The sequence below is a fragment of the Elephas maximus genome, chromosome 22 (genome assembly GCF_024166365.1).
Source record: "Elephas maximus indicus isolate mEleMax1 chromosome 22, mEleMax1 primary haplotype, whole genome shotgun sequence".
Lineage (NCBI taxonomy): Eukaryota > Metazoa > Chordata > Mammalia > Proboscidea > Elephantidae > Elephas > Elephas maximus.
The window spans coordinates 80,561,103-80,583,105 of NC_064840.1; the positions used below are offsets into that span (position 1 = coordinate 80,561,103).

At 40.7% G+C, this 22,003-nt stretch overlaps 1 protein-coding gene across 7 annotated transcripts in view; it reads left to right on the plus strand.

Moving 5' to 3' along the window:
* The first annotated feature begins 263 nt into the window (after nucleotides 1-263).
* The window catches only part of SORBS2 (sorbin and SH3 domain containing 2), a 200,995-nt gene continuing 179,255 nt past the window's right edge, over nucleotides 264-22,003 (plus strand). For 4 of the 7 annotated variants that reach the window (XM_049866910.1, XM_049866909.1, XM_049866918.1 and 1 more), the window contains exon 1: nucleotides 264-537. The gene's annotated coding sequence lies outside the window, so the exon portion shown is untranslated. The remainder of the gene's footprint in view (nucleotides 538-22,003) is intronic. The other 3 variants (XM_049866911.1, XM_049866919.1, XM_049866921.1) reach the window with 2 other exon arrangements.

Genomic DNA, 22,003 nt, shown 5'->3' on the forward strand with positions numbered 1-22,003 from the left:
CTCTGATAAGGCATACATGTAACATCTTATTTTCAACGACTCAGGTAAATCGTTTTGAAAACTTGGGCATTATGGCAAGGAACTGTGTTTCTTTAAGATTCCAGTAAAGTGTTTTTTTTTTTTCAATAGTGCTGGCAGTTTTCCTCAAAATTTAAATGACTATTTGCACAATGAACCAAGTTGTTGTGGGTTTCCTGGTTTGTGTTTTTTTTTTCCCTCTGGGGGTGGGGGCTGGGGGGTGGGGGTGGTGATTCAGGCATTTCATCCCTTTGCTGACAAGCCCGGCTGCTGTTCCTGCTGAAAATAGCTCAAATGCTCCCAGACCTGTAGCACCACCCAGCAGCTGGGATTCCTTCCCTCTCTTATTTGCCTTCTATCTCGCCTTTTTTCCCTTCAGACACTTGGATGGGCCTTAATCTGAAACCTTTGGAGTTCAAGACCTTTTAAAAAGGGCTAAATAAACAGTCTCTACGTGTGAAAGGCCACTGACTCCTGCTTCCTCCGTTTAGAACAACCCTCGAAGTCAGCTGCCTGTAGGTAAGATTTTTATTCCAGAATTATTTAATTGGTTTGTGATATGTTCGCCACTAATGCCTTTAAATAACTTATTTATAGTGAAAATAAGCTGGGGGCTGCCAGCAATTTCCAGGTAAATGTTGTGTTCCAGAATGCAGCAATAGCGTCTGTGTATTTTTGTGGCTGGAATCTGAAACTTGGCTTAAAGATGTCTGTGATATTGACCTGTTGTACTGACTAGTCTGTGACTGACCAGTGGATCAGAGCTCTAATTAAGCCCGACTGCAGGACAGGAAGAGGGCCTTCAGACAGCATAATTTGGCTGTTTAGACTGCTTACTTATTTTTAACTTTCTCAGGTTATTTTAAAAAAATAAAGAGATGCGGCCACCTGAGTAAAGGAAATATACTAGTAATTGTTCGCTAAGGGCAATAAGATAGCTGTATTATACTTTGTTCTCTCTTTCATCACTGTATTATTAATTGCTATCTTGGAATTAGGGCTTTTTTTTTTTTTTGGTGTATACTCTTATCACCATTTAGGTGACTCAGTTTTGAGAATACCAAGCTATCTTCTGCGAGGTATGTTTGCTGGCAGGTTTCTCTGATGTGACAGTATGATATTTGGATAGCCTTCTGTGCCTCCTCTCTCTCCCCCTCCTTATTCTTGCTCTTGACATTTTGCAAAGTACTTTGATCTGTGGACTTTTAACTTCAAACACACCATTTACTTTGAATCTGGGTATTTACTATGTTCAGTAAAAAGTCTGTTCTTTTTTTTTTTTGCTTTAATGCTTTGATAGCATTTCCTTTAAACAATTTATTGGAGCTTTGGGCTTTTCGCTGATATCTCTTTAGGTTTTACTTGTATGGGGACCCCTGACTGAAAGGAAAAGACTGTTTTGTGGCAAGACTGTGTCACTATATAGACTTTATGACAACTGGTTGCTCCACTCCAAGCAAACAGCTAAAAGCTAACAGCAGTGCTCAGAACCTGCTGCTGTCAAGCCCTCACTTGAGTGCTCTGCTGTCGCCAAGCCACCATGCGCCTCCGGCCTAACAAATGCTTTTTCTAACATCAACACTCAAGCCCTTGGAATTTCAAGATTCTTTTTCCCAAAGAAGTTTACTGGTCTCACAGACCACAAGTCAAAAGAAAACATGCATTTTAAACACACAGTGATCTTCTGGGTAACTTTAAAAAAAAAAAAAAAAAGGAAGAAAATAAATTTTAAGGACAACTGAAAAGAAAAACTCAGTAGCCGAAAGTCTATTATGGTAGAGAACATCCGCAGTGTAAGGGATAAGGAAAAAAAAAAAAAACGTATTTCCTAAGATAGGGAAAATGTATCATTTTTTAGCCATTCTATCAACTTTAAACTGTTCTTTTTATAGAAAACTCATGGGTAAATTACAATTTAAGTCTGTTATTTTTTTTTTCCTCCCCACAACCGTAAAGTATTTCTGAAGTCCTCAACCAGATACCAGGCTTGATGGCCCTCGGCCAACTGTCCCTACGTGCTGTGTTGAGGCTAGCCAACAGAAGGAGCCTAATGCGGTCAGGAGACTGCTTAAGTCCCAGTCAAGGACTTGGCTCTCTAGAGCTGACACGGCCTGCCGGTCCCCTGCACCTTGCTGAGAAGGAAGGAAGCTAGGGGCTGCAGGAAGAGTTTCCAAAGGGGCAGACTTATGGGGAACACTGGGAGAGGTCTCCTTAGATGAGGAGCACATGCAATTTGATCTCTGAGAATTTGAGTTAACACTAGGAAAACCTAGAGATGTTAAGTCGAACTGTTTGCTTCCAAAACCTGGGCATTTGAAGGCTACTTCTGCCTGTCAAACCTACATTGTAAGGATCCCATTAATCATCATATTTTTAACTCCTTCAGCTATTTTGGGAGCCCTGGTGGTGCAATGGTTAAGAGCTTCTGCTGCTAGCTAAAAGATCAGTCTCTCTTTTGACACCCTATGAAGCAGTTCTACTCTGTCCCGTAGGGTCACTATGAGTTGGAATCAACTGGACGGCACTGGATTTCTGCTATTTTGAGCACGTGCTTTAATGTCTCCCAGGCGTCTGAGGATCTAGCATGACCCTCCCCACTTAGTACTGGGAAGTCCTGATCTGACCACACTAAGTTCACTTGTATCTCTAAAGGCAAGTTCAGCAGTGGAGGAAAATGGCGCCAGGATAAAATGGGACTAGAAGGTGTAGACGACCATTCCATTCCGAGGCAAGCTGTTCTTTTCCTGTCATTTCTTCTTCTTTTTTTTTTGGTTTGTTTCTCTTCACCCTTTAATTTTACTTTGAAACTTTGGATTGTTTGAACGTGAAACTCAAGGTGAAACCTAGCCAAAGCCACTGAGTTTCACACGGGTTCCACATGAAAGAAGCATTCTGCCCAGCCTTGCTCGAAACTTGGCCCGTGTTTGCCAAAAGCTTCACGAATGTCAGTGAGCCTGGATTTGAAACATAATCCCAAGCCAGGTGACTTCTGGTGACTTTGAGGTGTTATTGTGTAGGTATAGAATCTGTCAAACAAGGACATTCCTTATTTTCATATCTTCTACCGTAATTTAATGTGTACCCACATTTTTTCCAATAAACCTCGTTTGTTCTCTGATGTTTTAAAGCCAGTTTCCAACCTAATATGAATTTTTATAGCTGTGGTATTTAATCACTGGCAAATAGAAGTCTGCATTTTAAATTCCGACACAACCTGAACCTCAGTGGTGTGAACATGTTGGTATAATACAGCTGAAGAAAGGAAGTCCCAGGAGAGTGGTGGAATGTCTTTCTTTGCTTAAATATACCTCTGTGCTTGTGAGGAACAAACAGTAACATTTTGTCCAGGTCTGTCCACTTGACAGTATGCCTTTTGTTTGCTCTCCAAAGGTGGTGTCAAATATATTGGTGGAAAAATAATAAACTTCCAGATTTTTTTTTCTCATGCTCAACTGATATACTCCTAGGGAACATTGTGAGCATTGAGTTCAGTACTGTTACTTGTAATGGAATGAATACTAGAAGAAAGGAATACTCAGTAGAGTCAGTTTCTCTCAGGAAACATGGTGACCTGGAGCTGATGTGTGTGTTAACAGTCACATGGAATGGGGCCACCTTGTGAGTGTGTGTGTGTGTGTGTGTGTGTGTGTGTGTGTGTTTTGGGTGGGGGTGGTGGTAGGTAGAGAGGAAGAGGGGGTTTGTAAGCTTTATTCAACAAATCTGTCACATCTAAATCAAAAATAATCAGGCCTGGGATCTAAAAATATTCCTTGCCTTGGTTGATCATATTAATTTGTGTTGGCTGAACATAGGAAGTTATTATCATTATTATTTTTTACAATGTTTCTCATTAAAGACACCAAGGATTGTATCTTGATCATTCCCAAACCCACTGCTGTCAAGTTGATTCGCACTCATAGCGGCCCCATAGGATTCCCAAGGCTCTAAGTCTCTGCGGAAGCCGACACATCTTTCTTCCGAGGAGCCACAGGTGGTTTCGAACCGCTGACCTCTCGGTTAGCAGGCGATCACTTTAACCACTGCGGCACCGGGGCTCCTTCTTCTGATCATTAGATTCCCGCAATAGTAAATTATCTGCACTCAAACCTGACACATGGGGAGACCTGAACAGTTGCAGATGAAGTTGTAGGAGATGAGTCAGTCTCAGAAAGATCTCCCGGCTCCGCGGACGTGAGAGGGTGCGCAGCCACCATGAGACAAGGTTTGGCGGGCCGTCTTCTTAGTCGGAGGATTTCTGAGCTCATTAGAAGAATTCTATAAAAATGAATTTGTGACTTCACTGAAGATTTAATCACTAAATTAGTTAATTGGTGATATTTATAGATATCTGTTCACTATAAAATTAAATTGCCATCAAATTTCAATTTGCAATTTCTACAGTCAGATTTTTATTTAATAAAACACTCCTTTTTTTAAGAAACAGTTTGCGTTTTAGCAGGTGACTTGCAAAATGGACTTCTCCTACTGGAAAAGGCATGTGAGAAGCTAACAACAGCAAAACTCGGGGATCCTGTACACAGCAGCTGCGTTTCCACGCTGGCTCCACTGTTCATTCCCAGGGAGTGTTTATCAGTCTGTCTGATTTTGATATTCCAAAACTGGTACCGTGAGCAGGGGAGAGGGAGATGCTCAAATGAGAGTGCTAGAGATAACAAGAGACAACAATTCAGAACCACCCCGTCAGGAGGTTCTCACTAAACACGTCAAGGTATTAGGAATTTGACATTTTGAAAATACTCATCATCTTTGACAACATAGAGCCCCATTGGCACAGTGGTTAAGAGCTTGGCAGCTAACCAGAAGGTCAGCGGTTCGAATCCACCAGCCGCTCCTTGAAAACCCTACGGGGCAGTTCTACTCTGTCCTATAGGGTCGCTTTGAGTTGGAATCAACTCAGTGGCAACAGGTTTGGTTCTCGGTACAACAAAATAGAAAAAGGGAAAGGGTAAAAGTTCCAGGCTGAAAATAAACACCATACTTGTACATATGCATATGTTTCTCTAAATTATTTTTAAAAGAGCTTCCTGTTCTAGAATAACCACATCTGTCATTTAAGAATGTAAAAATCAGTCACTTAAAAAATCTTCACTCGTGCTTAACTCACCGTCAGGACAGCAGAGACGACACAAAACTCATCCATTCCCTGCGGAAACGTTACTGCAGTATAAATTTAGATGTGGGGTGCATTTGTTTTCTTAAAAGCAAAATAGACTCAGTCTGATCAGACATGATGACAGAAAACAGGCTCTCTCCACTGACAGACCAAAGAGGATTGTTCACCTGGAGCAGGTAAAACAATCATTTCCAGGAGAGTCATCATTCTTCAACTAAATTTTTAGTTGTTTGGATGTTTTTCTCCGAAGTAAGGCGTTCTTAAAATGTACCCTAAAATTACAATTCCAAAGTACCACACTATCTTACAGCCTTCTGCTCTCACCTCTCTGGTCAAAAAAGGATGTGGGTGTTTCTTGTAGGTTTAAATACAGAAATCTCTGCCAGAGGGTAAGTCAGGTCCCCTTAACGCCATACTCATTCCTGGGATTTTTCCTGAAAATCATGGAGTAAGAGACCCTATGAGTTGCTCTCACATCAACTCCAACTCATGTTGACCCCATATGTGTCAGGGTAAAACCAGGCTCCCTAGGGTTTTCAGAGGCTGGTTTTTCAGAAGTTGATCACCAAGCCCCTCTTCTGACTTGCCTCTCTGTGGATTTGAACCTCCGACCTTTCAGTTAGCATCCCAGTGCGTTAACCATTTGTACCGCCCAGATGACCTTCTAAATCACTCCTATGCCCACTGGAAAATTCAGCACTCGGGCCTCCAGCCAGAGTTAGAATAGAGCAGGGAGGAGAAGATACTCCTGTACTTGAGGAGAGGGCTTCCCTGAGGCTCTTGGTCCAACTTTTTTTTTTCTTTTCTCGTGGGCATTCTTGCTCTTTTATGTTACTTCAGCTTCTCTAATTTCCAGGAGATACAAAGACTTTCCCTGCAAACTCTGCTGTTCTTGAGTTGTTCAAGGAAGAAGAAGTCCCAAGTAGCTGGCTCTCAGTGCTTCAGGATTTATAGTCATCGTAGGCTAGCCCATGGCCCACTGAGATAGAAAAATATTTAGATTTATGTCACAGGTAGAGTCATGTGTGACCATTGCTGAATAATTCACTCCACGGCACAAATAAAATGGGCATGAGGGCAGACTGTCAGGTGGGAACAAAGTATCCACTGTAATTTTTTTAAACAAAGTTTCCATTCTGAGGTAGTTTTAGATTTTGTGAAGATAGTACAGACAGTTCCCATATACCCCACACCCAGTTTCTCCTATTACTGCATCTTTCATTAGTCTGGTTCACTCGTTACAATTAATAGGCCTGATAGGAAAGCCCCAGGAAGGTGTACCGGGTTGGCGTTTACTTAGTGAGGACAAAATTCTCAGTTAGGCCTGCATGTTGGTGATATCACTTAGCAATCTTCTGGATGATTACAGAGGTGAGACACTGACAGCTCCTACTGAAAAGGTCTAAGCAAGAAGAAGCGGCAAACATTAGAGCAGTGAAAGTGAGAAGGAGAGGAGACCAACTGGCGCAGAGTAAGAGGCTTCGGGACCATCCACCACTGCCCTCCTTAACTAGGCTTCGTCCTACAAACTAAAATTCTACCTGGACAGTAATAAGACCTATAATTTTATTTTATTTTTAGTATTAATACAGGCACTAAACCAAAACCTGTTGCCATCGAGTCAATTCCGACTCATGGCAACCGTACAGGACAGAGTAGAACTGCCCCATAGGGTTTCCAAGGAGCACCTGGTGGATTCAAACTGCCAACCTTTTGGTTAGCAGGTGAGCTCTTAACCACCGTGCCACCAGGCCTCCGATACAGACAATAGTTTGTGTTTTTATTATCTCATTAAATGCATGGATACTTCACAGTCATTAACTACTTTGATTTCCTCAGTCACGGATTATAATGCTGGTTGGTCTCACTATTACTAAGGGATTGGCCAGGCAGCCATTCCGCTCTCCATTGTGCAAGCGAGGACACTGACAGCCTGGTTAGCTGCCCTGTTGTCCACTTTACATTGTTAGGAAGTGACAGATGACAGGCTGGCTGTCACGACAAGATCCCTCTAACCGTGTCACGGCACCCAGCTATAAACTACAGAGATACAAGACAGATTATCAGTGATAGCCAAAGAAAACAAGAAAGAACTGGTCCAAGCAAAGAAGGAGACATTTCCAATAATTACAGGTTTTGACTGTATGTACTCCACTGTGAGAAAAACATTAGTGGAAGAGGCCTGAAGGTTACAGAGAGAGACGTGCATGCCAATGGAATAATGAACCAGTGGTTATGACTATGCTGACTGAAATAGCCTGTAGTACAGTAAAAAGAATCAGATTAATCAACACAGTTTCAACAAAATAATATATGCTCTGATGAAAAACCAATTCAGTATTAGAGAACATAGAATAGAAAGATTACTCTCTTGGTCTACAGATAAATTTGGGCCTAAAAAAAAAAAAGTTTAATCTGGTTTCTAGAAAAACACATGTGTAGCGTGTCTTTCTAAAATGTTGTGTTTGGTTAATTTGGCCTGTTGTGTGTCCTGTCCAACTCTGAGTTTAATTCTAGCAGAGCTGTGGCTCTTGACATGCCTTCAGCTCAGTGGTACTTGTCTCATTCAACTTTACAAACCTAAAAAAATTTGGTTGGTTTTGAATTTAGCTCCCAGCAGTATTCAGAAGTTTTTGGGTTTTAAATGTTTTGAAACTATGCAACATTTAACTTTAGTCACAAATTTTTGATTCTAACACACCCAAACCTGACCAAATCCACTGCCATCGAGTCAATTCTGACTCATAGCAACCCTATATGATGTTGAAACGCTTATGTATGGATGCATTTTAGAACCAAATAGCATTTCCAAATACAGTTCTGGCCTATAGCTCAAAAATGTTTTCTATCTTTTTTACTATGAAAGTATTTACCTTTTTCAAATTCTTATCTTCTTTATATTTTTTACTATGAAATTATTTACTTTTTTAAAATTGTTCTTATATCGAGACCAAACACATGACCATGAAGCCCTGGTGGCTCAGTGGTTAAGAGATAAGGCTGCTAACCAAAAAGTCAACAGTTCGAATCTACCAGCCTGCTCCTTGGAAACCCTATGGGGCAGTTCTACTCTGTCCTGTAGAGTCACTCTGAGTCGGAATCAACTCGATGACAAAGTCTTTTTTTTTTTTTTAAACACATGATCATAGTTAAGAACGGAAAACTATATTTAGGGCATATGGCTATGTAAACGTGCAGTTAAATTAGAAACCCCATTGTAGTGGTACCAACAGCGCCAAGTGTTGGAAGGTGTGGCCCGGCATCTGGTTGACCCTCCTGGGCACTTCTGAGACGAGGCTAGAACAGGAGCCTGTAATGGAGGATTGGGCAGGGAGTCTTGGAGACGAAGCTGAATGTTAGAGCTAACCCAAGGATGGTTGGAAGAGAGAAGCAGACCTCACTCTGAAGTTGGAAGGGCCATTTTCTCTGGGCATATGGGGCAGTAGGATACAAGCTTTTTCGAAAAGTAAGTATGGACCTTATAGAGTATCACCACTTAGTGATAGAGTTTCAGTAAGAAATCAAATTATATTTCTGACATGAAATTAAATCATCAAAATATCCTTTTTATGTCGGCAGTTATTATTTTCATTTAAGGCAGGTTAAAACCAAAAATTAGGTCTAAACAAGTTTCTTAACTTTGTATCTGATATCACAGAGGACTCTGGCTTATGATGAGAAACTAATAAAATCAAGCAAAAGAATAAAAAACTGAGTGGAGAAATAAATTCAGTAGCAATGAAACATTTTCAGAGAATAGTGGAAGTTGTTTTTTACAAAAAAAATTGAAGACGATTTTCTCCAAAATAAAATCCATGTTCATTCTATTTTGTGTTTAAGCAACTTTAGGGATGTATCAAAAACCAAACCCAGTGCCGTGGAGTCAATTCCAACTCACAGAGACCCTATAGGACAAAGCAGAACTGCCCCATAGAGTTTCCAAGGAGCGCCTGGCAGATTCCAACTGCCGACCCTTTGGTTGGCAGCCGTAGCACTTAACCACTATGCCACCAGGGTTTCCTAGGGATGTATAGATGTATTGAGTGATGGATCTTACCAAGGGAGACAATTCTAAATTAACTTTGGAGGATGTATAGATATATTTAATCCTCCAAAGTTAATTTAGAAATGCCTCCCTTGGTAAGATCCATCACTGAATAACCAGTACGTGTAAAAACTTGTCTGGAATCAAAGTGTTAATGTTTTACTAAAGTGAGAAAACTTGACTGCAGTGAGATTTTTATCCTTATAATATTTTTATCTATTTTAGATATTCAAATTAAGCAAAAAGCATTGACGGTTAAAAGTTACTTGTGTCCATTAAATGTAATTTTATATATTCTCATACATCCTCTTTACCAGGAATTCTAATCAATATTCTGAATGACTAAATAAGAAAACATTTGTGAAAACACTTGGCAGAAGACTATATCACACGATCATCTCAATAGATGTAGGAAAAAAGATGATAAAATTCAAAACAATCTTTCAAAATAAAAGCTCACAATCTAAATCAAAGAAGTGTAAAGGAATATATGGACTGATAAATATCAAATTTCAGATACCGTTTACTTCTGGAGGAAAGAGGGAGCTTCCCATCAGATGGATGTCTAAGGGGCTTTAATTGAATTCATAATGTCTTTATGTCTTAAGCTGAATGGTGGGTACATGGATATTTGTTGTCTTATGCTTTTCATCTTTTGAAGGTCTGAATAAAGACCTACATGAAAAAGTCTTTCCTTCCATCTCCCATACCCCAAATTTAAGATAACATTCTGAAATGTAGAATAAATTTCGAATACATTTCTCAGCTGCTAATACTGAGAAGTGATATTAATTTTTTACTTAAAACAATCCACATTTTCTGAAAAATTTCCAAGATGAAACAATGCAATAGGCAGTCTAATGTTTGGTCTTTATTTCTCTAATTTTATCCAGGACCCAAAACTTCCATAAGTGGTGAACTAGAGGACAAAACTAATTTAGTTCTTTAGTAAACAAATATCTTGTATAAACCTACTTTCAAGAGCCTTTCTGTAGTGTGATTGTTCCACAATGGGAATGTTACATTCAGGTCTTAGAGGGAACGTATTGAATGTGATATTTACTCTTTATTTTATTAAATAATTGGTGATTATGCTTTATGAGAGTTTGCAATGGGATTTGAATATAGTCATGAATTTTTATTTTTTAATATTTTATCTTACCTCCTCAACACTGGTTTTGGGATAATAGTTTGAGAAGAAATAATTCCTGTCTTAAATAGAATCTATGCAATAAATTATGACAAGTGACTCTATACACACAGGCAGTTCTCTGGTTGCCATGGAGCCACACACGGTGAAGATACAGCTCGGTATGACAACTTCACTATGTAACTTAATAACGTTACTGCTGTTAGGTCCATCGAGTTGGTTCCGACTCGTAGCGACTGCACGTGACAGAGCAGACCTGCCCCCGTAGGTCTTCCTTGACTGTAATCTTTATGGAAGCAGATCGCCAAATCTTTCTCCCAAGGAGTGGCTGAGTGGGTTCAAACAGCCAACCTTACAGCTAGCAGCCAAATGCTCAACCATTGCACCACGAGGGCTCTTTGTAACTGAAAACACATTTCTTGAAATTTGAGTTATTAAAAAATGTTCGCTCACACAACTGTTCTTTAATATTTACACTGAAGACTTCTTTACGGCACAGGGAAAAAAACTAGCGATTTTTTATTACCACTTGGCAGGAATCAATGCTTAATTTTGAGAATTTTGATGGAGATTATTTTTGTGTGTTTTATCCGTAGACTCATTTCAAATATGTGCAAATAGAAAAGTGGGTAGATGTCACGATCTTTCCAAGAGTTTTGAGAAATGATGGATAATATTGAATGATTTCTTTCTGATGGATTTTCTTTATAAGTAATTTTGCATGTACAGTCTTGGGCAAATAACTCGCACCTTCTTTGTTTGCCAGCTGTGCCCTCTTCCCATGAGGTATTTTTGTAAGTGCACTACGCTGAAGTTTTTAACCTCAACATGTTAAAAAAAAAAAAAAATTGGCACAGTGACACTTAGGAAAATACCTTGTGGGGGGAGTCAGGGGAGGGCGAGGTTGGCAAACCTAGAAGGTGGATGTTATTTGCGTAAAATACGGTAGCCTGAAAATTCACCACAAGTCAAAAGTTTTTTATAATTTTAAACCACAAGAATTCTAAGTAAAAATATTTTCCATGTTTCTAGATGAAGTCCATGAAAGTATATAAAAATATTTATATAATTCACCATAAAAACATTGAGAGAAATCATGCAGTTCTAATAATACAAAGAATTCAAAGAGGAAACTTTGGAATTTCCTCTTTTAGTTGTTATTAAAGCTGATGGGGAAAAAAAAAAAAAAGCCAAGAAGCCAAATTTTGCATAATTAACCTAAAGTAATATTTGGAAATAAAGAAGAGGCAGACTTTCAGGTTATTGGCATAGACACTGTTGACTCATCTTCATTAAAACTTCTTCTCCTTTGCCTTTTTGTGACACTGAAGGCTCCTGATTTCCCTTCAGCCTCTGATTACTCCTTCTGAATTCCACTTACAGGTGCCTCTTTCCTTGCCTGACCATAAAGATACTCCCTCAGGTTCTGTCCCTAGTCTAATTCTCCATAATCTCCCCTGGGTCCACCCGTTTCCTCCTTCGTGATAATCCCAGATCCGTGTCTCTGTCCCTGATCTCTCACCATTCCATATTCACATTTCCAAGTAGCTGGTGAACATCTTCTTTGAATCCCCCCTAAGTACCTCAGACTCAGTACTTCTAAGACTCATCATTTTCCAGCTCCAAACCTGTTCTTCCCCAGGGCTGTATCTTGATAATGGTATCACCCAGTTATAGGATCAGAACCTTAGACAAGCATTCGAGTTGTTTAGCATGCCAATTTAGTCACCACTCAACGATTCTGCCTTCACACCTACCTTCATACCTCTCATGCCCTCGCTGAAAGGCTGCTGGAAGATTTTTGCCTGGATTTTTTCAGCAGCACCCTGACCACTCCTTACAACCATTCTCTGTGCCTTCCAGTCAAATCCAGTGTTGCAGCCAGAGTTATCTCGCTAAAATAAACAAGCTTTGTATGTAGACGTCTCACCTACCAAACTCATATTATGTATCAAATACATGTATTTTGCTTTTCACTTTCAGTCTTTAAGGACCAGGAAAGATGACCATGTTAGCCAATGGGGGTAAATTCAGTGCGTTGTGCTTAGGCATAAATAGCCCTGTGTTTTCCAACATAAAAGGCAGAGCTGGCAGCATTTCCAGACTCCTTAGTAAGGGAGGAAACGCTGGTGGTATAGTGGTTAAGTGCTATGGCTGCTAACCAAAGGGTCAGCAGTTTGAGTCCACCAGGCGCTCCTTGGAAACTCTGTGGGGCAGTTCTACTCTGTCCTATAGGGTCGCTATGAGTCGGAATCCACTAGGTGGCAATGGGTTTGGTTTTTTTTTTTTTTGGTTTTAGTAAGGAGAGGAAACCCTGGTGGCTTAGTGGTTAAGTGCTATAGATGCTAACCAAGAGGTCAGCAGTTCAAATCTGCCAGGTGCTCCTTGGAAACTCTATGGGGTAGTTCTACTCTGTTCTATAGGGTCGCTATGAGTCGGAATCAGCTTGATGGCAGGGGGTTTTTTTTGGTTTAGTAAGGAAAGGGCATGGCTCACTGGACCAGCATGGAACTGAGGCCCAATATCACAAATCGCCCCACCACTCGCCTCAAAGAACGCTCTTCCTCAGATTCTTCTTTGGGAGTAGTATTGGCAGTGTTCCTAAACCACTCGCTTCGTTACACAGATGTGATGGTGTAGGAGCAAATATGAAATGAGAAAAGTTTTGTTTAAAAAATTGGCCTACAGCCAGAGCAGAGTTTTAAACAATAAACCCTATATGATTCATGTGCTTCACGATGATGGTGAAAGGAGTCTTTAACAAATAAATGTCTCAAACAATGTGAAAGTAAAAAGATCCTTAAGACTATATTTCATTCAATAAACATGTGATTGCTTAGGCATTAAACGCACTTATCTGTGGTCACTTAAAACACTATTTGGTTTTAGTAGTAAACTCCTAATTCCCTTCCTTTGTGAGTTAGATGCAAGATTGCTATTCTTAAAATAATAAGCACCGCCAAGTGTTAAATGCGTCAAGGTATAATGTTCATGAAAAAAATACAAAAATAAAGGACAGCAGAAAGGGCTATTCATTGAACTATTACCATAATTAAAGTGAGTGTAAGTTTATTTGGCTAGCGTGTTATCAAGGATGGAATTCTGAACTTCAGCCTTCTGGCTCTGCCGACACCGACTGCATCGTTGGCCGTCAGGGCATTTACTTCATAGTCGTTCATTGCGAGCCTACCGAGGACTCTGCACTGGCCTCTGTGCTCGTCGCTGCGGACACAAGGGGGACAAAGCAGAGCTCTTTCATTCGTGGGATGCACAGAGCAGTGGGAGACAGTCACTGCGAGGTAACTGCCCACGTAACCACAACATGAAAACTGGTGATAAGAGCTGGGGGGGAAGGTGTAGGATGGACACTCTGAGAGCAAAATCTCCAATTCCGAGAATCAAGGGTCCATGGTAAAACTGCTTCTAAATTGGAGTTTAGTGAAATTATGGCTGCTGTCGTTGGGTGTCGTCGAATCGATTCAGACTCAGTGATCCCACGTGACAGAGTAGAGCCGCCCCATAGGGTTTTCTTGGCCGTAGTTTGTAAGGTCGCTATCAGTTGAAACCAACTTGATGGCACCTAGCAACAAGTCTTTAAAGAAGCAGATTGCCAGGCCTTCCTTCCTTGGCACTACTGGGTGGGTTAGATTTGGTTAGAAGCCTAGCGTTTAACTGTCATGTCACCAGGGCTTCACCAGGGAAATTATTAGGAAGATCAACTACCTAGGATAGGAATCAGGGGAGGATTGCACTGTGCCTAGGATGAGAACTCCTGTCTCTTCTGTCAGTGGATGAGACTACAGAATAAAGGGAATTTGATATGATTCCTCCAAAAACAGATATATCAATCGCCACCACAAACATCGGAGCCCTGGTGGCTCAGTGGTTAAGTGATAGAGCTGCTAACCAAAAGGTTGGCAGTTTGAGTCCACCAGGTGCTCCTTGAAAGCCCTGCGGGGCAGTTCTTCCCTGTCCCATAGGGTCGCTGTAAGTTGGAACTGACTTGACGGTAACGGTTTCTTGTTTTGGGTTTTTCTTTTTTTTGGTTTACCATGAACATCAACTCTGTAAATATAGGTGAATTTATGTGATGGCCTTATTCCTTTGGGAAACATCTATTTTAGGATGGCAACAGGTTTAGGTTCAGTTCTACTAAAAAAAAAAGTTGCTGTCGTGTCGATTCCGACTCACAGTGACCCTGTAAGACAGAATAGAACTGCCTCATAGGGTTTCCAGGGAGCACCTGGTGGATTTGATCTACTGACCTTTTGGTTAGCAGCCGTAGCTCTTAACCACTGTGCCACCAGGGCTCCTAGTTCTGCTAAAAAAAAAAAAAAAGTATGTATAAATTCTCCATGAATTATAGTAATATTTTTGTATTTGCTCCTTTTAAATCCTGAAGGAGTATTATTTCTAAAATGATCTATGAAAGATGAATGTGACTTTGGAGAAAATGTTTTTTGAGCTTTGAGTAAGAATTTTAAAAATAAACATTGAGGAAAAAGTTTAACAGAAGAATATTGTAACAAAATGTCTCAATGAATAAAGACATTACTGATCGCAGCTATGAATTCAAGTGTTTCAACTATGTTCAGGTGTTTGCTTTGGGGCATATAGAGTTAAAGTGAAAGAAATGTTTTGAAGTTTGCTTCCTCACTTTGAACTGCATTTCAAAGAAATATATAATTTCAACGTAAAAGATATAGTTTCTCCGTAGACCAATGTATAGATTTATATTTGAAACTATATACACACACACGTGAATTAAATCTTGTGTTTGGAGTTGCATCAATTAACTTTTATTAAGTGACTGAAATAGTCATAGTTAAAAATATAGTATTTTCTGTTATAATAGTATCATGACAAAGTATTATTCAGACAAGGATTGATAGCAACTCTTTCTTCTGCTCTAATTCACCTTCTTAAAATTGGCAACATGATTTATTCTATGGATGTAAATGTTTTCAAATAAAAACGTCTGCATGTAACTAAAAAGAAACATGTTTTTTAATGCCTTATCCATTTCTATTTTTCTAGGTATGTTCATGAACTCTTGTTTGTGAAAGACAGCTAAGCTCTTTGGTGACATTTCTTTTCTAAGGATTGGTATTATTCTAGCAAGTGCTGCTGTTGCCACAAAGTGCATGTCTATGTCTAGATACATTTTTTTTAAATAGCATTTTATTGCGTTTTCAGTGAAAGTTTACACAGCAAATTAGGTTCCCATTTGACAATTTCCACACAAATTGTTCAGTGGCGTTAGTTACATTTTTCACAATGCATCAACATTCTCTTTAATTGTCTCCTCGTTGTTCTGCTTCCCTGGCCCTTGTCTTGTCATCTTGGCTTTAGGGTAATTGTTGACCTTTTGGTCTATATAGAGATAATTTTTTTTTAAATTTCCTTCTCATGTTTGGCCAAATCATGGAGTGTAATAAAAACTGAGCAATAAAGTGTGATTAAAAAGATGAGCTCCTTCCAATTTAGTGAAAGCTAAACAGAATATGTATGGTTATTCCTGATATAAGAGTTGAAACTGGGGGATGGGAACTCCAGGCAGGATGGAGAATGGGAATGTCGAATAAAGCAGAAATCAGAATGGCTGAGCTGTGGTATATCCTTGAATATACACCATTCCAATAAGCCAACCTGAAGTAGAAAAGAGAAATTTGTCACACGGGAATACTGAAGTGCTCTGGCTTGCAGTATTTTATAGAAGTTCAGGATTTAACCTTAATTGATTGCTAAAGCTGACTTAGAATATTAATAACAATTATAGGATTTTTCAAAATGTCACAAAATTTCAAATTATGATATTAACATAAGAATATAAGTAAATTGTGATAGTAACATGAGAATGTAACGTAATATAAGAATATTACTTTGGTGAGTAGCGTCTGGGGTCTTAAAAGCTTTTGAGTGGCCACCTAAGATACATCCATTGGTCCTATCTTGTACGAAGCAAATGGTAATAATGAAAGCCAAAGATAAAAGGGAAATATTAGTCCAAAGGACTAATGGACCACATGAACCCCAGCCTCTACCAGCCTGAGCCCAGAAGAACTAGATGGTGTCTGGCTACCACCAATAACCTCTCTAACAGGGATCACAATAGAGTGTCATGGGCAGAGCAGAACAAAAATGTAGAACAAAATCCAAATTCACAAAAAAGACCAGACTTACTGGTCTGACAGAGACTGAAGGAACCCCCGAGACTATGGCCCCCAGACATCCTGCTAACTCAGAACTGAAACCACTCCCAAAGTCCACCTTTCAAAGATTAGACAGAACTATAAAACAAACAATAACACACTTCGATAAACATGCTTCTTAGTTCAATCAAGTATACAGGACCAAATGGGCAACACCTACCCAAAAGCAGACCAAGAAGTCAGGAAGGGACAGGAAGCCTGGACAAATGGACATGGGGAAACCAGGTTATATAGGGAAAGGGAGAGAGTGCTGACACATTGCAGGGGTAGCAACCAATGTCACAAAACAATTTGTATACAAGTTTTTGAATGAGAAACTAGTTTTCCCTGTAAACTTTCACCTAAAGCACGATAAAGTAAAATAACTTTGGCTTTCTCCATTCTCCTTGGCTGCAGATGGGATGGCCGCCCACAAGCTTTAAGACCCCAGGCACTACTCACCAAAGCAGCATGTAGAACATTTTCTTTATGAGCTGCGCTATGCCCATTGACCTAGATGTTCCCAGAGACCGTGGTCCCCAGGGCTCAGCCCCAGTAACTGGGTCCAGAATCTACATTTTAACAAGAACCATGGGTGATTCTTATGTATAATAAATTTTGAGAACCACTTCTAAGAATTGGTCCCTAGCCAGCAGCATTAGCATTGCCTGGGAACCTGTTAGAAATGCAGATTCTGAGCAGGGCTTCCAACGGAAAGAACCAGCCATTTGAAGCCCTGTTCTCTCCACCCACTGTCATTAAATATGTCATGGAATAAACATAGTCATGTTGCTGAAACCTTCGACAAAGACATGCCCGCTGCCACATACCTTACTCTGTCTCTGTTGTTGTTGTTAGGTGATGTCAAGTCAATTCCAGCTCATAGCAACCCCAAGTGACAGAGAACTGCTCCATAGGGTTCTCTTGGCTGTAATCTTTACGGGAGCAGATTGCCAGGTGCTTCTCCCTTGGAACCGCCAGGTGGGTTCAAACTGTCAGCCTTCTGGTTAGCAGCTGAGTGCTTGACCGTTGTGCCACCGGGGCATCTCTTTTGTTTCTGCATATCTCAAATGTGGCACTTTAACCCTCATCTATAAAAAGAGGACAACAGAACCTGACAGGTGGTATTGAGAGAGCTACTGAGGAAAAGCAATCAACTTTTTGAGGCAGTTAGTTCAAAGTGGGGGAACCCTGTTGGCACAGTGGTTAAGCTCTAGGCCACTAACCAAAATGTCAGCAATTGGAATCCACCAACCACTGTGTGGGAAAAAGATGTGGCAGCCTGCTTCCATAAAGATTACAGCCTTGGAAACCCAATGGGGCAGTTCTACTCTGTCCTCTAGGGTTGCCATGAGTCAACATAGATTCAACAGCAATGGGTTTGGATTTTTTTTTTTTTTTTGGTAGTTAAAAGTTCTTTCCTTATGTTAGACAGAGGTATTTTTTTAATTGCCACTTTTATCACTTAGCAAGAATCTGTTATCTTTACTGCAGGCGTTTGGCATACCGTAGAATGTGCTTAATTTCTAAACTTAGAAAAGCTGACAGCCTCACCACCGCAGAGCTAGCATAATCATTCGCTCACACAGACTTGAGTACATACTAAGTGCAAAGCACTGTTCTAAGTGCTTGATACACGTCAATGAACAAAATAGATAAAAATTCCTGACCCCAAAGAGCTCAGCTTCCCATGGCGAGGCACAAATAATAAAAGAGAAACATAATAAGAAATTCTATACCTGACCCTTTGCCATCAACTTGATTCTGACTCATAGCGACCCTATAGGACAGAGTAGAACTGCCACATAGGGTTTCCAAAGAGCAGCTGGTGATTTCAGACTGCTAACCTTTTGATTAGCAGCCGAGCTCTTAACCTCTGGGTATGAAAATAAAAGAGCCCTCTAAAAATATAGCAGGGTAAAGGGGATCCAGAGAATGTCTGTGTTGAGGACAGAGCAGCTTAAAATTTTGAGTGTAACAGTCAAAATAGGTCTTATAGGGAAGATGATAGTTGGGCAAAGAACTTGAAAGAAGAGGGAATTATCCATAAGGGAACTGGGGGAGGCATGTTCTAGGCTGAAGAACCTGCACCTGTAAGTGCCCTCAGGCAGAGCAGCCTCGCTGTTTGAAGGACTTGAAGGATGACAAGGAGGCTAGTATAGCTGGAGCCAGGAGAGGGGAGTGTAGCAGAAAATGAAATCAGAAGCAGCTGAGGTGTCTTAGCTTCTTAGTGCTGCTGTAACAGAAATACTACAAGAGGATGGCTTTAAAGAACAGAAATTTATTTTCTCACAGTTTAGGGGGCTACTGTTGTTGTTGTATGCCACCAAGTTAATTCTGACTCATAGCGACCCTATATGACAGAGTAGAACTGCCCCATAGCAAATCTGCTGCAAAAGACCTCTATAAAGTGTTAAAAAGCAAAGATGTCACCTTGAAGACTAAGGTTCACCTGACCCAAGCCATGGTGTTTTCAATTGCCTCATATGTATATAAAAGCTGGACAATGAATAAGGAAAACCAAAGAAAAATTGAAGCCTTTGAATTATGTTGTTGGCAAAGAATATTGAATATACCATGGACTGCCAGAAGAACAAACAAATCTGTCTTGGAAGAAGTACAGCCAGAATGCTCTCTAGAAGCTATGGTGGCAAGACTTTGTCTCACGTACCTTGGATGTTATCTGGAGGGACCAGGCCCTGGAGAAGAACATCAGCTCAATAAAATACAGGTTCAGTGAAAAAGAGGAAGATCCTCAAGGAGCTGGACCGACACAGTGACTGTAACAATGCACTCAAACAATCGTTAGGATGATGCAGGACAATATTTCGCTCTGTTGTACGTAGGGTCGTTCTGAGTTGGAACGGACTTGATGGTTCTTAACAACAACTAATCTTTACGGGAGCAGATCACCAGGTCTTTTCTCCCACAGTGCTGCTGGTGGGTTCAAACCACCAAACTTCCGGTTAGCAGTGAAGTACTTAACCATTTGCCACCCATTACCCGTTGCCCTTGAGTCGATTCGAACTAATATCGACCCTGTAGGACAGAACAGAACTGCCTCACAGGATTTCCAAGGCTGTAATATTTACAGAAGCAGACAGCCACATCTTTCTCCCGTGGAGTGGCTGGTGAGTTCAAGCCGCCGACCTTCCAGTTAGCTGCCAAGTACTTAACCACTGAGCCACCAAAGGAAAAAAAAAAACCAAACCCATTGCTGTGAAGTCTTCCAACTCACAGCTACCCTACAGGACAGGGTAGAACTGCCCCACAGGGTTTCCAAGGAGCAGCTGGTGGATTTGAATTGCAGACCTTTTGGTTAGCAGCCAAGCTCTTAACCGCTGTGCAACCAGGGCTCCTAAAATTCCAAGTTCAGGGCATCGGCTTTAGGAGAAGGCTTACTCTCTCTCTCTCTCCTTCCCTCCCTCCCTCTCTTTCTCTCTTAGTCTTCTGGGGGAAGGTCCTTGTCTTGGCCTCCGTAACCCCTGGTTCCCTGGCTCCTTGGTGATCCTTAGGTGCCTCCGTCTTCCCCAGTTTGTGCTGCCTGGGCTGTGTCTATGCTGCTCTTTTTAAAGCTCACAAGTAATTATGTTTAGGCCATACCCTATGCTGAGGTGGCATTATTAACACAACAAACAAAACACCTTTCCCAAATGAGATTTCATCCACAGCTATAGAGGTTAGGATTCCAACATTTATCTTTGGAAGACACAATTCAATCCGTAACAGGGAGGGAGGGGGAAGTAACAGACAAGGCCTTATAGCTCATCAGGAAGACTAAAGAACTTACAAGGAGCCCTGGTGGTGCAGTGGTTAGGCACTCAGCTGCTAGCCCAAGGATCAGTGGTTCAAACCTTCCAGCTGCTCCGTGGGAGAAAGATGTGGCAGTAAGATTACAGCTTAGAAAACCTTATGGGGCAGTTTTTCTCTGTCCCATAAGGTTGCTGTGGGTTGGAATCAACTCATGGCAACTGATTTTTGATTTTGGTAAGGAGCTACAGATCATTAGGCCTTAGAGATCATTAGAAAGACTTTGGCTGATACAGTGAAACCTGTGAGAGAACTTAAGGGAGCGCCTTGTTTTTCTGCCTTTGATAGGGTGCTGTGCCTTACGACTTTTCTATCACTCGTTTTACTGGAAAATATCTTAGTTTTCCTTCTTCGACAGCTCACACAGGTCCCAGCTTTCACAGGCTGTATTGTGATCTGTTCTAGCCGAACGGTTTTGTAGCCTGATTTACATTATAAAAGGACGAGTCTGGCTGTGGCATTGAGAACAGTCTAAAAGGAGGCAGAGTAGAAGCTGGGAGCTGAGACTCATTAGAAAAGTGTTGTAATTGCCAGAGGAAAGAGGATGATAGCAGAACAAGGCAGAGATAGGGGAGGTAAGAAGTAGCCTGGTTCACAATGATATCTAAAGCTCTGAGACTGGGGGAGATCTCCAAGGCAGTGAGGGTGGAGGAAAAAAAGACTAAGGACTGAACCCTGGGACACCGCAAAATTGAGGGGTCAGTAGACAGAGGGGAAACCAGGGAGACTGGAGGAACTGCAAGAGGGCCCAGTGTCCTGGAAGACAGGAGGAGCAGTACCTCAAGGAGGAGGCATGGTCCAGTAACATGAGAACTGAGACTTGGCCAGTAGGTTAAACAGTGGAGACCACTGATGACCCCGTCAAGAGCAATATGGCGGAATGGTGTAATCCTGGAAAGTCTTTCATACGATATTTAAGAAAAAAATTGAAGTGTAACACAAGTAAAATTATGCGAGCTGGCAACATATTTATGAATTATTGTTCGGGGTCTGAGGAGTTTCTGCACAACTAATTGTTTGAGTTAATTGCATGATTTGATAGCAGCAACGCTCGCAGCAGCGCCAAGACCCAACTCTAGATGTATCAAATAGACAAGCCTATATTCTGGCCATTGACCTTGATACTAACAAATTATAGCAATTTCAATTTATCACGCTAGTGGTCTATTCAATTTGTATAGGTTCATGCTTGAAAATGTCCCCAATAATTACAGTAAAATAAGACAGCTACCATTACAGAGATCATTTTTAAGTGCCCAAAGCCTGGTCTTTGCCATCCAGTTGTGTAGATTTAGCTGGAGGGAAAGCAGGTGTTTAAAGGACTTTAAAGAGCTGAAATAATTTATACTCTTGTCTCTGTGGTATGTTATACAAGGTGAAACAATCCTATGCCACATAGGTTTCTCTCTGCTAGACTGTCATGCCTTCCTACCTTTAATATGTTACCCTGAAAGAACTGAGACTGGTTTAATTCCCCAGGACTCAGAATAACTGTTAAATAGAATTGTGATATTGGCACGACACAAATGATGTCAAAGATAAATGCTACTTTCCTATCTTGACATTATTTTATAAAGGCATTGCTTTCCAAAGTTTCTTGAATAAAGTTTACAACAAAAAGGAGCATTAACAAAAGCATCTAACCATTAGAATGC